Source organism: Coregonus lavaretus (genome assembly GCF_964263955.1).
Source record: "Coregonus lavaretus genome assembly, chromosome: 8".
Taxonomy (NCBI): Eukaryota; Metazoa; Chordata; class Actinopteri; order Salmoniformes; family Salmonidae; genus Coregonus; species Coregonus lavaretus.
In genome coordinates this window covers 17,602,054-17,617,246 of record NC_139995.1, presented here as the reverse complement: position 1 = coordinate 17,617,246, position 15,193 = coordinate 17,602,054, and the positions used below count along the sequence as shown (strand labels likewise).

General features: G+C 43.3%; 1 pseudogene across 1 annotated transcript; it reads left to right on the top strand.

Annotated features, from left to right (window-relative positions):
• The first annotated feature begins 4,724 nt into the window (after positions 1 to 4,724).
• On the top strand, positions 4,725 to 10,960 carry LOC311134375 (protein FAM83D-like; annotated as a pseudogene). Its single transcript, XR_014615373.1, has 4 exons — positions 4,725 to 5,281; positions 7,184 to 7,355; positions 7,608 to 7,732; positions 7,942 to 10,960. The product of XR_014615373.1 is annotated as a protein FAM83D-like (transcript).
• The last annotated feature ends 4,233 nt before the right edge of the window (positions 10,961 to 15,193 follow it).

Sequence of the window (15,193 nt, the reverse complement as noted above, 5' to 3'; positions counted from 1 at the left end):
CTCATAGCCTACTTGTGTGTAAAAAAAAAAAAGAAAGAAAAGAAGGCTCCAATATGTGGCATTGAGGCATATGGGGACATTGCGTCCATCATTTGAATTTCTAGGTGAAGTATTATTTTGATTGCCAACAACACTATAGTTTCATTTTTTGAATTTTCAGGCATAACCTATACTAATCTCGGTTAACCCATTTGTTCCCACATTTCCCCCAGACATGCCATTTCAAATCTTATGCCATTAGTAACCCTAACATTATATATATATATATAGAAAAGTATGTAAAAAAATAAAATAAAGTACGTTTTATTCTCGGTCACAATTGTGACCGATGGGGAAATACAGTGCTCTGCCTATAATAAAATTTACAGACTTGTTCCCCTATTCCTCAGCCCCAATATCTATGTAACTCAGCCCACTTACCCACACACCTAAACCTAATTACCCACAAACCCCAGCCCTGTTATCCCCATGCCTTAACCCTAACACCCACATTCCAATACCCTAATATTGATACAATCAAGTATCTTACCGATACACCCATATCGTAGCCCTAAATGTAGGGTATCCACCCGGTGAAAACGCGCTTTGGTGATGACATTTCACTTCTATATGTTATAAAATACATTTTACCAAGACAAATATGATTATTCATGTTCTGAATCGTTCAGTGGGGTCTTTCTCTGACATATAATTTACATTATATCCAAAAAGTCGGATTTCGTAACCTAATACATCTGATAATAGCCTAAGCACCAAGCTTTGTAAACAGCACATTGCAGCTTTATCGCTGAAACTTTTGAGGATTTTACATTTTGTGGTCGTCGCCTTCCAAGTTGTGTCTGGGGTCGCAAATAGCAAAATTAGCATGACACGAGCTGAATTAAATGTAAAAGGCTTTGAAAATAAAAAGCTTGAGGTAAGCTCACTGCTCCGTTGACATTTCACAGAGATACACTTGTTTTGGTGAGAAGTCTTCGAAAAAGAACATGAACTTAACATTAATATGAACAGCGTATATTAAAATATGAAAATACTACATGTCATGTCTCAAAATCAATATTTATCTTACCTCTATATTGTTTTATGTCCTCCGAATTTGAGAAGAAAAATGACGAGTTCAATAGTAAACCTGTCAGGTAGCCTTAATTCTCGCACAGCATCTATCCTAGCTGACACGATGCTATTTTCCTGATTTATGGCCACTTTTTTTTTCTCTGGCCCCCATTGATTTAGTCGCCCTGATTTTGAATATCCTACAAGGGTAAAAATTCCAATAAATTTGGAACGGATTATGATAGAGACATGAGATTTTACCCATTGGTCAAAATCTGCGTTTTTTTATTGGACACCCTACTAAATGCCCAATTTGTTACTCATAGACCCCAGTTCCTTTGTCAATATACCTCATCCCTGTTACTTGCCTATCTCAGCCCTGTTACCCAGATTCCTTAGGCCTGTATTCCCCAAGTCACCAACAGTAGCCTATATTCAGCTATTCACTGCACACCCCAACCCTGTTATTTGCATATCTTAGTCCTGCGACCTCTGACCTGTATACAATAATAATTTCAGAGATAAACTCATAGTACAGTGGTATAACACGTGACCCAGCCTCATTCACTTTTTTCCTACAGAGGATTTGAATGGGCAATAGACGTTCATCCAGACCCATTACCTGTATGAGCCTTGTGTATCCCTACACCCCATTACTCATATAAACCAGGTAAATCCATGGGCAGTCTCAACATTCATACAAACCAGGTCTACACTTGTACTTCAGCCCAAATATTCTTACAGACCAGGTGTACACCTGCACGTCTAACCCAATATAGATTTTATTTTTAACAGGTCTACTGCTACATGTCAGCCCCAATTGTCATACAAATAGGTGTACTTTTGCATTTCAATCCCAATATTCATACAAACAGGTCTACACAGGTACTTCAGATCAATGTACATACCTACAGTCTGCACCTGTGCTTGAACCCAATTAGTCAACTAAGCCAGGTGTAAATATGCCGAAGCCTGAATACTCAAACTGTAAACCAGGTCTACCCCTGCACCTCAGCTCCAGTACTTCTACAAACCAGGTCTACACCTGCATATCTCAGCCCAAATACCCATGTGAACCAGGTTTACGCCTGTGGCTATGCCCCAATACTCTGACAAAACAGTTCTACCCTTGTGACTATTCTACAAACCAGGTCTACCATTGTGCAAGAGACACTAAGCAAACCTATTGATATAACATGTTTGTTAAGTTATTACACTAATTCAGTTTATGGGTCTATACATGGCCAATTCCCCCTGAAATAACAAAATATTACTTTTCATTTACATTTACATTTTAGTCATTTAGCAGACGCTCTTATCCAGAGCGACTTAAAGTTAGTGAGTGCAAACATTTTTTTTTTCATACCCCCGTGGGAATCGAACCCACAACCCTGGCGTGGCAAACGCCATGCTCTACCAACTGAGCTACATCCCTGCCGGCCATTCCCTCCCCTACCCTGGACGACGCTGGGCCAATTGTGCGCCGCCCCATGGTTTTACAGTCAAAATCACTGATTTAAACATATGAAAAGTCTAATGGATAATAGTAAAATTATCTGTAAGATGTTCTTGATCAAGTATATCCATAACACAACTCAACTTCAATCTACTGAAAAAATAAATAATCTTCTGATGAAATATATATAATAAATTAGAGCCAATGTATTTTCCTATTGGTCACAAATGTGACCCCTAAGATATTTTCATAGTCCTACCACCAGCATCATGGATTCAATGTATTGAAAATGAAATGAAGGCACATATGTTAACTAGACCCTTTAAACATTATATTTACAAAGAAAATATTTTAACATTTCAACAATGTATTTGTTTTTTAAGCTGTTCAATACAGACTTCTGGTGCCAAATTCGTCTGTAAAAGTACACCTTGGAGATTTATGCTTGTGGCCTTGTGACCATTTTGAGGAATCATATGAAACTTATTTGAAACATACTAGACACCTTAATAATGCATAATACATTACTTATAAGTACAACTTTAACTTTTCTAGAGCCTGTAAAGTACAACAACAACAAATATTTCACTATTGTGACCAATTGGATTAAATGGGTTAATCCAAAACTCAAGTCACGCGTTGGCCTAATTGGTCAGATGCTTTACGAATAGTCTGTCCACGAGAGATTAAGGCTACACAGTCATGATCAGGGTGACCACATGTCCCGGATTGTGCGGAACAGTCCCGCATTTGGGCCCTTTGTCCCGCGCCCAGCAACCAAACGATCATGACCCGCATTTTATCAACAAATTCAAACACCACAAATTTAGAAAAAAAGGTTGATTTGTCCTGTATTTCAGTCAGACATTCCAACCTGTCTCTTGCAGTCACGTTGCGTTTATGGAAAGATATCATAAGGATGTGGTAGTCTAAATTGACTGGTGATAAACACTTCTCCAATCATAGTGGAAATCTGATATTCGCGCAGCGCAAGACAAGATGTAGGCCAATGTAATAATAATAATAATATGCCATTTAGCAGACGCTTTTATCCAAAGCGACTTACAGTCATGCGTGCATAATTTTTTTTTTGTGTATGGGTGGTCCCGGGGATCGAACCCACTACCTTGGCGTTACAAGCGCCGTGCTCTACCAGCTGAGCTACAGAGGACCACCAATGTCATAGGCCTATCTCAACCAATCATTTTTCTTAAATCCTTTCGGGCTAAATTCCAGTTAGGCCCTACTAACAAAATGTGTGCTTCTGACTAAGTGCTACAAAAGTAAGTAAATAAATAGTGACTGAGGCTCTCCATGCTCATTAGTTGCTTATTCAACATATTTTCTGCTACTTCACTCGATCCCGTTTTAAGTCTCCCTTCCTAGCAGTGGTGTTGTAAAGTAGGTTACTTAAGTAAAACATATGTTAAAGTAACATGCTACACTGAACAAAAATATAAACACAACATGTAAAGTGTTGGTCCATGTTTCATGGGTTGAAATAAAAAATCCCAGAAATGTTCCATAAGCACAAAAAGCTTATTTCTCTCAAATGTTGTGCACAGATATGTTTATATCCCTGTTAGTGAGCATTTCTCTTTGCCAAGATAAACAGCATGATCATCACACAGGGGGATGCTGAGGAGTATTTCTGTCTGTAATAAAGCCCTTTTGTGGGGAAAAACTAATTCATGTGACATCCATAGATTAGGGCCTAATTAATTTATTTCAATTAGCTGATTTCCTTATATGAACTGTAACTCAGTCAAATCTTTGAAATTGTTGCATGCTGCGTTTATGTTTTTGTTCAGTATATTTAATTAGTTTTTGGGGGTATCTGTACTTTACTTTACTATTTATATTATTGACAACTTTTACTTTTACTCCACTACATTCCTAAAGAAAATATGTACTTTTTACTCCCATACATTTTACCTGACACCAAAATGCTCAGGCAGGACTGCATATGATATATAGGACTTTAGTCGTGAGTCTTCGGTGTGACAAAATGTAGCCTACAGTAGGCTACCGTAGTCCGGGCATTTGGGGTCGTGATTTGAGAGTGGATACGGGATACTACTTGTTTGGCTCCAAATTCAAACTGCTGGCCAATGAGCGAGCGCGTTTAGCAGAGCGCTCTAAAGCGCATGCTTGTGTACACGAATCTGGTTCCACAACCTTCGAGTAACCAATGCCTACTACGGATGATCTGGAATTGAGTGAAACGCAAAATACAAATTTGCTTCTTCTGGCTACATTGCATCACGCGTATCGGAGGGACCCTTAATTTAATGGTTACAGTCTATTCTAAATAGTAACATTATGGCTCTATTGCAATGTTTAGAAGATTCACCTGGAAGGTGGCGGTCAACAAGACAGGAAAATTATTTGAATATACAGGAGTTGTACAACTAAAAACACCGACTAGCGTTAGAGGAGCTTATTTCAGGTGGAGTTGATTCCTTTTTGGAATTTCTAAGAAAATAGCAAATTCCGAACTTTCTCTCCGATGACGAGATCAAACAGATTGGCAGTGCTGCGGTGGTTCCACGCTGTGTGTCCCTCCACCGGGAGGACGTAATTATTGAGCAGTCGGTAAGTAGCTCCATGGACTGCTCCTCTGTTACTTACTTTCCCGAGGTCTCGGACGTGGAGCCACAGCTGTTGGAAATCGGCTGGCCCGCCTCCTTGGCACACTTCCAACCCAGCTATGGGGAATGCATCTATAGTTACAAGGAAGCTGCGAGAATAATGATAAAAAGTGCCAAGGAGATAATAAATTGTGTGTTGTTTAGTGATACAGATTAATGTTATAGGTCTAACGTTATATGGAAGGACCCATTTTGTATTTTACTGAATTTAGCACACCTCGGATGTAAAATTCAAACCAGCCACACAGGGTCGGCTCTATCCTTTTGGGGGCCCTCCTAAACGAGATTTGGTTTAGATAGCTGGCTAGACTAATTTACCTATCTAAAAATTGTTAGCTGACATGGCTAATTGAGTGACATAACAAGAGAGACATTTCTGACGCACAATCAAATTTATAACTTTCACATTGTGAATTCTACTATTGTAACTCTTAACAGTAAGTTGAGACCATGACTGGATTTCTCAGTTTTAAAGCAGGTTTTCTGCAGTTCTACACATTTTACCATGAGGCGGAGAGACATTTTGTAAATTTTATATAAAATGCTATGCAATTCTATTTATTTTGCCATGGGGCAGAGAGAGAAAAATTGCAGTTCTACAGCTAATTTCCTGCAATTCTACCCATTTTGCCATGGGGTGGAGAGACATTATTTATGTTTTAAAGCTAATTTCCTGCAATTCTACACATTTTGCTATGACTTATGCCATGTTAATGATATCTTAGTAAGAGTGACTAACAAAATCAATGCGGGGCCCCCTGGCACGTGACCAGTGATTTTCGGCCATGTTTACTACAAGTTTAGATAGCTGACTAGACTAATTTACCAATCTAACAATTGTTAGCTGACGTCTATGTTTGGGCTAAATCGAGTCTGGTCCAAAAAAACAACATCTGTGGACGTTGAAATCAAGGCCAGGGCGGACGGGCCAAATTTAAATGTCCTTGGACGTCGGAGTCGGACGGTGCTCACTGGGTGACTGACTGGTCTGGTATATAAATATTGGTGAGGTCTGGATTAACCTTTATACTGTTTGATGTTCAGCTTCTCAAAAGCATTGTTTTTTTCCTCTTTATAATTCACAGTTTCTTATAGAAAACTATATCACCCATTTTGAGAAGCAGTAGATACTTGCTCATAAAGGTCAGACAAAAGAAAGAACCCCATTAGTGTTAGTTACATGTTCAAACTCAACACATTTCTGGACATGTTCAAACTGTCAGTTTAATGCAGTTTCCTTACCATCCTGATGAGTTAACGTTCCAGAATGGAGAATGAGGAAAGGGCACCAAACTCCAAGTCTGTGGTTCAGAGGAGCACCTACAGTAATAGTACATCGATGAATGTGTCTGAACATGCTTTTCACATTTAATAATGTTGGTGTGCTCTTTTCTTAATGCTTAGCCTTGGGTGTCGATTTGCCTCTGCGTGCAGGTGCGCTGTAGGTAGGTTTACAGCTAAAGTGGAGATATCAGAATTGAGTTGCAATTAATTTTATTTCTCTCTGCTTCAGGCCTTATAGTTGCTCAGCATCAGTTTGAGAATAACAATTTAGAAAATGTCCCTTGATCTGTAGGCTATTGAGTTATTATCCTTGAGAGGGAACAAGAAAATACAATTTTATCAAGGAAAGCTAACATCAATGCAACACATTTCTAGCCTGCTTCTGAAGAAGATGAGGTCAGACATCAGCAGGATGAGCCTGATTGTCCCTGTCATAGAAACTCATTTGTTTGCTGACCAAGCATTACATATGATTGCAATGGCAACAGACCACAGTTGACTGCAAGCAAGGATCATTTAAGTACACGACAGAGAGAGTGTGGCCAATAGAGGAGCCGCCTCAGTGTTTTCTCCTTCTTAATGTTTGATAAAGACCTGGTTTGTGGGCACAAGCACGTATAAGAGCCCATTCAGAGTGACCCTGCCTCACAAATAGTAAGGCAGAAGAGCAGCCTATTTTAAATTGTAAACTGGACCTGAATGGTGCTTTGACTAACCAATGATTGATGTACCATTACAGGTGATTGCCATAGTGACAGACTCTCTGACAGACCTGGGCATCTTCAAGGATCTTCAGGAGGCGTGCGTGCACGTGGCACAGAGTTCCAGTTTACATCCTGCTGGACCACTCATGTGTGCCCACATTCCTCAAAATGTGCAACAACATCAATGTGCGCCTGGACGAGCTTCGGGTATGTGGTTGTGATGACTCCACCTTTGTGTTGTGTCGTATCTCCGATAAGCACCAGGATAAGCCATGATTACAGTTTCAATGCATAATCAAATGCAATGAAACTGATGGTCATATAATGCATTGTTTTCATGATCAATGGAAACATTGATTTTTTATGACTTAGTAGCATGATCATGCTGTATACATGTTTTATAAGTGACCAGTGACTGGCTTGTATTTCATACTGTTTTTGTTTCAATCCTCATTAAAGCAAACGCTAGTGCGGACCATAACTGGTGGTACGTACTTCATGAGATCAGGAGCCAAGATTACAGGAAAGGTTAATGAACGGTTCATGTTGATTGATGGGAACAGAGTGGCTACTGGCTCCTACAGGTAAAGATGTCCTGCTTTACTAAAAAGTCATTATACAGTATAGCATTGAAAAACGTCCCTGTTTTTTTACAAGACCCCCGAGCAATAAGCAATAAAACATGACTAAATACTTTCCACTTGTATGAATCAAGCTACTGTAAGTGACCTAGCCATCCTTATTTGACTGATATGGGGTATAAAACTGTAAAGCATTTTGATAACATTCTTAACATTAATTGGACTGATGGGAACTAAACAGCAGCAACCTGATTGAGCTGTCTGGCCAGATCACTGAGAACTTTGATGAGGAGTTCCGCTTCCTGTACGCTAAGTCCATGCCTGTTATTACCAGGGGCCCAGCCAGTGCCCGAAACAGTGGCATCTACGACCACCTGCTCATCAAACACCCCGCCACCTCATCCCCTCAGCCGGCCAGAGAAAGGACCCCAGTCGAGCCTGTTTGTCTGGAAGTATTGGGAAAAACTGTCTGTCTGACCATCACACCCAGCCGGGCCCAGGCTGTGGCAGTGCTGCCCCCCAGAGAGGAGACTGGGGAGAGGGGCCGTAAGAGCAGCCCGGTCTCGGACTCCTCCACCATAGGGGAAGACTGGATGGAGCAGCAGCACATGCAGGAGATCCTGGCTGGAAGTGCTGCCCGGTGCCTGCCTACAGGTGACCCTGCCACTGTCACAGTAGCAGTGGATGTGCTGGTCACACCCCCCATCACTCCCCGTCATGTCTCCACCCAGACCAGCTGCCCCATGGTGGACAGTGGAGTGCAGACAGATCTGACTCAGTACACTAACCGCCTCTCCCCCAACAAGGCTACAGTTACCCCCTTTACCACCACCAATAACCAGACCAACAACATCCAGAATGAAGCTGCCTCCTCCTCAGATTACATCTCTACCTCCCCCAGGCAGCACCTCACCTCCCATGGGGTGGACCATTGTCCTGCAATCTGTCACTGTACCGCGCCCCCGATGGGAACCTGAGGGAGTGCTTCCACAAGCTGACCAAAGAGCGTCAGTATCACTACTCCACCATCCGCTCCAAGCTGGAGCACATGGTGACCATGCTGTCCCACCGCCGCGAGCTGGTGAACCTCAACAACATGGCCCTGGGGCCCGGGCTGCACAGAGCAGGCAAAGGCCCAGAAAGAGCGGAGACAGAGGCAGGGGCATAACCCTGGCCTGCTGATGGACAGTGTGGGCATGGGCACACTAAAATGATTTACTGGGCTGCAGGGCCTTGGAGGTGGAGGGTGTTGTGGAAAGGGTATTGTGTAGGTATACACTACTTGAAACAAATGGGTTTAAAGGGCAATATGAAATATTTGAAAATTAGTGTTTCTTAGTCTTAAGAATTTGAACGTACTCTACATAGCCAAAAGTAAATTTGGTTATTTCAGCCACACTCATTGCTGACAGGTATATAAAATCGAGCACACAGCCATGCAATGTCCATAGACAAACATTGGCAGTGGAATGGCCTGTACTAAAGAGCTCAGTGACTTTCAACGTGGCACCGTCACAGGATGCCACCTTTCCAACAAGTCAGTTCGTCAAAGTTCTGCCCTGCTAGAGCTGCCCCTGTCAATTGTAAGTGCTGTTATTGTGAAGTGGAAACGTCTATGAGCAACAACGGCTCAGCCGCGAAGTGGTAGGCCAAACAAGCTCACAGAACGGGACCGCCGAGGGCTGAAGTGAGTAAAAATCATCTGTCCTCGGTTGCAAGAATCACTACCGAGTTCCAAACTGCCTCTGGAAGCAACGTAAGCACAATAACTGTTAGTCAGGAGCTTCATGAAATGGGCTTCCATGGCCGAGCAACTGCACACAAGCCTAAGATCACCGTGCGCAATGCCAAGCGTCGGCTGGAGTGGTGTAAAGCTCGCCGCCATTGGACTCTGGAGCACTGAAAAGGCGTTCTCTGGAGTGATGAATTACGCTTCACCATCTGGCAGTCCAACAGACAAATCTGGGTTTGGCGGATGCCAGGAGAACGCTACCTGCCAGAATGCATAGCGCCAACTGTAAAGTTTGGTGGAGGAGAAATAATGGTCTGGGGCTGTTTTTCATGGTTCAGTTTTGGCCCCTTAGTTCCAGTGAACGGAAATCTTAACGATACAGCATACAATAACATTCTAGACGATTCTGTGCTTCCAACTTTGTGGCAACTGTTTGGGGAAGGCCCTTTCCTGTTTCAGCATGACAATGCCCCCGTGCATAAAGCGACAGAAATGGCTTGTCGAGATCGGTGTGGAAGAACTTGACTGGCCTGCACAGAGCCCTGACCTCAATCCCATTGAACACCTTTGGGATGAATTGGAACACCGACTGCGGGCCTAATCGCCCAACATCAGTGCCCGACCTCACTAATGCTCTTGTGGCTGAATGGAAGCAAGTCCCCGCAGCAATGTTCCAACATCTAGTGGAAAGCCTTCCCATAAGAGTGGAGGCTGTTATAGCAGCTAAGGGGCGACTAACTCCATATTAATGCCCATGATCTTTATTTTTTATTTAACCTTTATTTAACTAGGCAAGTCAGTTAAGAACAAATACTTATTTACAATGACGGCCTACACCGGCCAAACCCGGACGACGCTGGGCCAATTGTGCGCTGCCCTATGGGACTCCCAATCATGGCCGGTTGTGATACAGCCTGGAATCGAACCAGGGGGTCTGTAATGACGCCTCAAGCACTGAGATGCAGTGCCTTAGACTCTTGGAATGAGATGGTCGACGAGCAGGTGTCCACATACTTTTTGGCTATGTAGTGTATGTATCATTGTGTCTGTATTGTGTTGCAGCCTTCTTCCTGTTATTATTGTGAATCTGTCCCCTTTCTTTCAACCCTGTTTGAACATTACTACTTTAGAAACTGATGTCAAATGGCAAGAGAACGTCCACAGATATGTCATTTGCCTTGACCATTTTTACCACGAAATGGAACGTTTTTAAGAATGGACATTGTGCAATAATACACAATGTGTATAGTTGTATGAAAAATATTTTCATAATAAGATTGTCCAATGATTTATTTGAGAAATATTGTAAGTACAATTCATAAATTGATATTTTATGACAATTTTAAGTGAGACATTTTGTCTGCTGTAACTAAAACTTAATTATGCTGGATTCTAACATGCAGTCTAACTGAATCTGAGTACTGAGAAAGCAGTTATGTTTTATGATATCAATTGATGTACTTTATTGCTGACACACTGAAAATAAAGGAGTACTTGATTTATATTATCTGTTTTCAGTCATCACTTTTCTTAATACATTTACACTCTCCCATCCTTATAATGAGTTCTTCAAACCAGTCACCATGTGTCCTTAAACCCTATGCTTAATGCTGCTTTTCATGAAGTTGCTGATCATTATATTATGGGACGTGATCACTATGGAAATGAACAAACAAGTGACAATGGAATCACTTCCATTTTTATGAATAATAATGTTGAGGGCAAAAGCACTTTGAGTCTCATTCATAAGAATAGTGTTTATATAGTTATTTTATTGATTGATTGCTATACAATAGCTATTAGCCATTGTGTGGTGGTTGGGTTTGTTGGCACCCTCTGCCACTGGTCTCAGTGTAACAGCTGAGTATTTGTGGGCCACTTTGCAAGGGAAATCATCTCTCTTCGCTCTTAAGCCTTTGCTTTACATGTGGGAGACATTCATCTAGCAAATGTTTTCAGAGAATATGAGCAGCAGCACAAATACAGTAATAACCCAATAACAATACAGATGTTACGCTAATGTATTTCCAATATTACATCATATGTAAGGCCTTGTACTATACTGCTATAGTTCAGAGTGCCATTTAGGTTTGGCAAGAACATGTTGTTTTCTCTTATCTGAGCACAAAGGTCTTGAGATGATCAAGCCAAGATCTTGGCTCCTTTGAAAAATGCCCTAAACAGTTGCGCAAGCATGCGACAACTAAACTCAGGCACAGGGGAAATATCTACCCTGGCAACATCAAGGTACCGGTAGCTCACTACAAGCAATCATCCACACAGACAAGGAAGCAGAGGGAACACTTATACAATGACTAATTGGGGATAAGGACCAGGTGTGTGTGATTAATTAGACAAGACAAGTGGAGTGATGATAAATGGATCGGCAGCAGCTAGTAAGCCAGTGACGATGAACGCCGAAACCTGCCAGAACAAGGAGGGGAGGCAGCCTCGGCGGAAGTCGTGACACCCAAGTTTCAAGTCTGAAGTTAGGAATCAGACTTTACTATAAACCAGTTTATTGTTTGTGATTTCCCATTTATTTGTAGATACTTTTGATATATAGTTTATGCAATTTTACAAAAGGAATACATTGGATGGTGTAGAGTTATGATAACACCCCTTCTGAAGGCCAGAGGTAGTGGTGGTTCATTATTGTGCAAACTGTAGCTAACATTATCACTGTAGGCATATTGCCTCATAACTAGAATCTCCATAAAATATGACCATATTATTGCAGTAATAACAATGAAAAAGACATTAACAGCAACAAATCCGTTTTTTATTTAGTTAATGACATCAGAAGCGAGCAGGCTCAATTTACTTTCCCAAAATAAGGCAGCCATTTTACCAACTCGCTTTCAGACTTGTATATTCATCCCCACAGGGCAGCATATCAGAATCCACTCTATTAATTTATGCAAATGAGCCAACCTAAGGGATTTGATCTGTGAGTAAATGCACTGGTTGTATAGTGAGAAAAATAAATGAGATTCTAATTGGGTGCTGTAAGACAACCAGTGTGTTTGTAATGACAGAAGCGGCAGGGGTTCCATAGCATAGTGCTCTTTGCCTATTAGGTTTTTACTCATTTATAAATATCATGTGTAAATAGCATCTTCATGGCAAGATGGCGCCAATAGACATGGTCACCCTGTTCATGGCTCCTAAGCAACTTTGCAGTATTTGTTTTTGTGTGTGTGTTATTTCTCAAATTATTAGCTCAGAAGTCTTTTGCATTATTGCATACAGCCGGAAATTACTTTTATCAAGCATTTCGCTACATCCGCAATAACATCTGCTAAATATGTACAGTATATGGGACCAATACAATTTGATTTGATTTGCATATCCTGCTACACACTATGACACTATGAATGAAATGTATATAATTTAGTCTATAATTGAATTACTTTTTTTCAATTGCAAGTATATCCTATTTTCAGACACTGAAAGGCTGCTATTATAATATTTTATTTGTTTTCAATAGTACTTTGACAGGAAAGACAGGCATGCAAAGATTGAAATTAACAGTAGGGTGTAAACTGGCTGTCACGATCGTCAGGGAGAGACCAAGGCGCAGCGTTGAATGCGAACATTATATATTTATTTAGAATGATCACACGATCAAAACAACAACGATAACGTGACGTCTACAGTATAACACAAACCAAATCAGAACAAGAAACCACAAACACAAAGTGAAAGACAGACAGTTAAATATGGCTCCCAATCAGAGACAACCAGCTGACACTCGTTGCCTCTGATTGGGAGTCACTCAGGCCAACATAGATAGACAACGACTAGAACCTAAACAAAATAAACACCCTGGCTCAACATACGAGAGTCCCCAGAGCCAGGGCGTGACAGTACCCCCCCCCCAAAGGCGCGGACTCCGACCGCGCCAACCAACCACAACAGGGGAGGGACCGGGTGGGCACTCCGCCTCGGCGGCGGATCCGGCTCCGGACATGACCCAGGCACGGGTTGTGCTGGACTGACGACGCGCACCCCTGGCTTGGTGCGTGGAGGAGGAACGGGCCTTACCAGGCTGACGACGCACACCGTAGGCTTGGTGCGTGGAGCAGGGACAGGCCGGACTGGGCTGACGAAGCACACCACTGACTTGGTGCGGGGAGCAGGAACGGGCCGAGCCGGGCTGACGAAGCGCACCACTGCCTTGGTGCGGGGAGCAGGAATGGGCCGGACCGGGCTGACGAAGCGCACCCCTGACTTGGTGCGGGGAGCAGGAATGGGCCGGACCGGGCTGACGAAGCGCACCCCTGACTTGGTGCGGGGAGCAGGAATGGGCCGGACCGGGCTGACGACGCGCACCACTGACTTGGTGCGGGGAGCAGGAATGGGCCGGACCGGGCTGACGACGCGCACCACTGACTTGGTGCGGGGAGCAGGAATGGGCCGGACCGGGCTGACGACGCGCACCACTGACTTGGTGCGGGGAGCAGGAACGGGCCGCGCCGGGCTGACGAAACGCACCACTGACTTGGTGGGAGTGGCAGGAACAGGCCGGACCGTACTGGGAACACACACCACTGGCCCTACGTGGGGATCAGGAACAGGCCGGACCGGACTGGCAACACACGCCAGTACCTCTCGCCGTGCCTCTACAACCTCCTTCTCCCTGGTGACCAGTGACTCCCGTAACCTGGCGGCCTCCTCTGCCAACCCGCTGGACCGCTCTATCGCGGCCTCCTGCTGCCCCGACGTCGTGAGCCCCCCCCTAAAAATTTTCTGGGGGTCTCTCCTCCCCGTGGGCCAGGCCTCCATCGTTCTCGCCCAACTCTCGCTCCTCTGTCTCCAACTCCCGCCATTCAGCTCCTCAATGGGCTTGACCCAGTCGAAGCTCTTCCTCAACTGGTCCCAAGTCCACCCTCTCTGCTCCTCACTAGGCTTGACCCAGTCGAGGTTGCCACGGAGATCTGCTAGCGATGGCTCCTGGACACGCTGCTTGGTCTGGTTTTGGTGGTTTCTTCTGTCACGATCGTCAGGGAGAGACCAAGGCGCAGCGTTGAATGCGAACATTATATATTTATTTAGAATGATCACACGATCAAAACAACAACGATAACGTGACGTCTACAGTATAACACAAACCAAATCAGAACAAGAAACCACAAACACAAAGTGAAAGACAGACAGTTAAATATGGCTCCCAATCAGAGACAACCAGCTGACACTCGTTGCCTCTGATTGGGAGTCACTCAGGCCAACATAGATAGACAACGACTAGAACCTAAACAAAATAAACACCCTGGCTCAACATACGAGAGTCCCCAGAGCCAGGGCGTGACACTGGCTCTTGATGAGCAATTCAGGTACTGAAAGCCAGTCTCTTCACAGTTCAAATCAAAATGTATTGGTCACATGCACCGAATACAACAGGTAGACTTTACCGTGCAATGCTTGCTTACGATGCAGAGTAAAAAATACAAAAAATAGTAACACAAGAGGAATAAAATACACAAGAATGGAGCTATATAGGCACCGTTAGCGGTTTTCACCATTGTCCATGGCCTGCACTACCTACCAGCCAGCTCTAGCCTGGACAATTATCGGCCAGTCTGCACAGCGCGCTATCGACCCAGAACATATCGGATTTTCTGCCGGAATCACTGAATCACTGGACCTTTAACACCGGATCATCGCAACTAGCTAGCTGCAACCAAATGGATGTTGTTGTTGGCTAGTCACCACTGTCCGGAAGCTAGCAC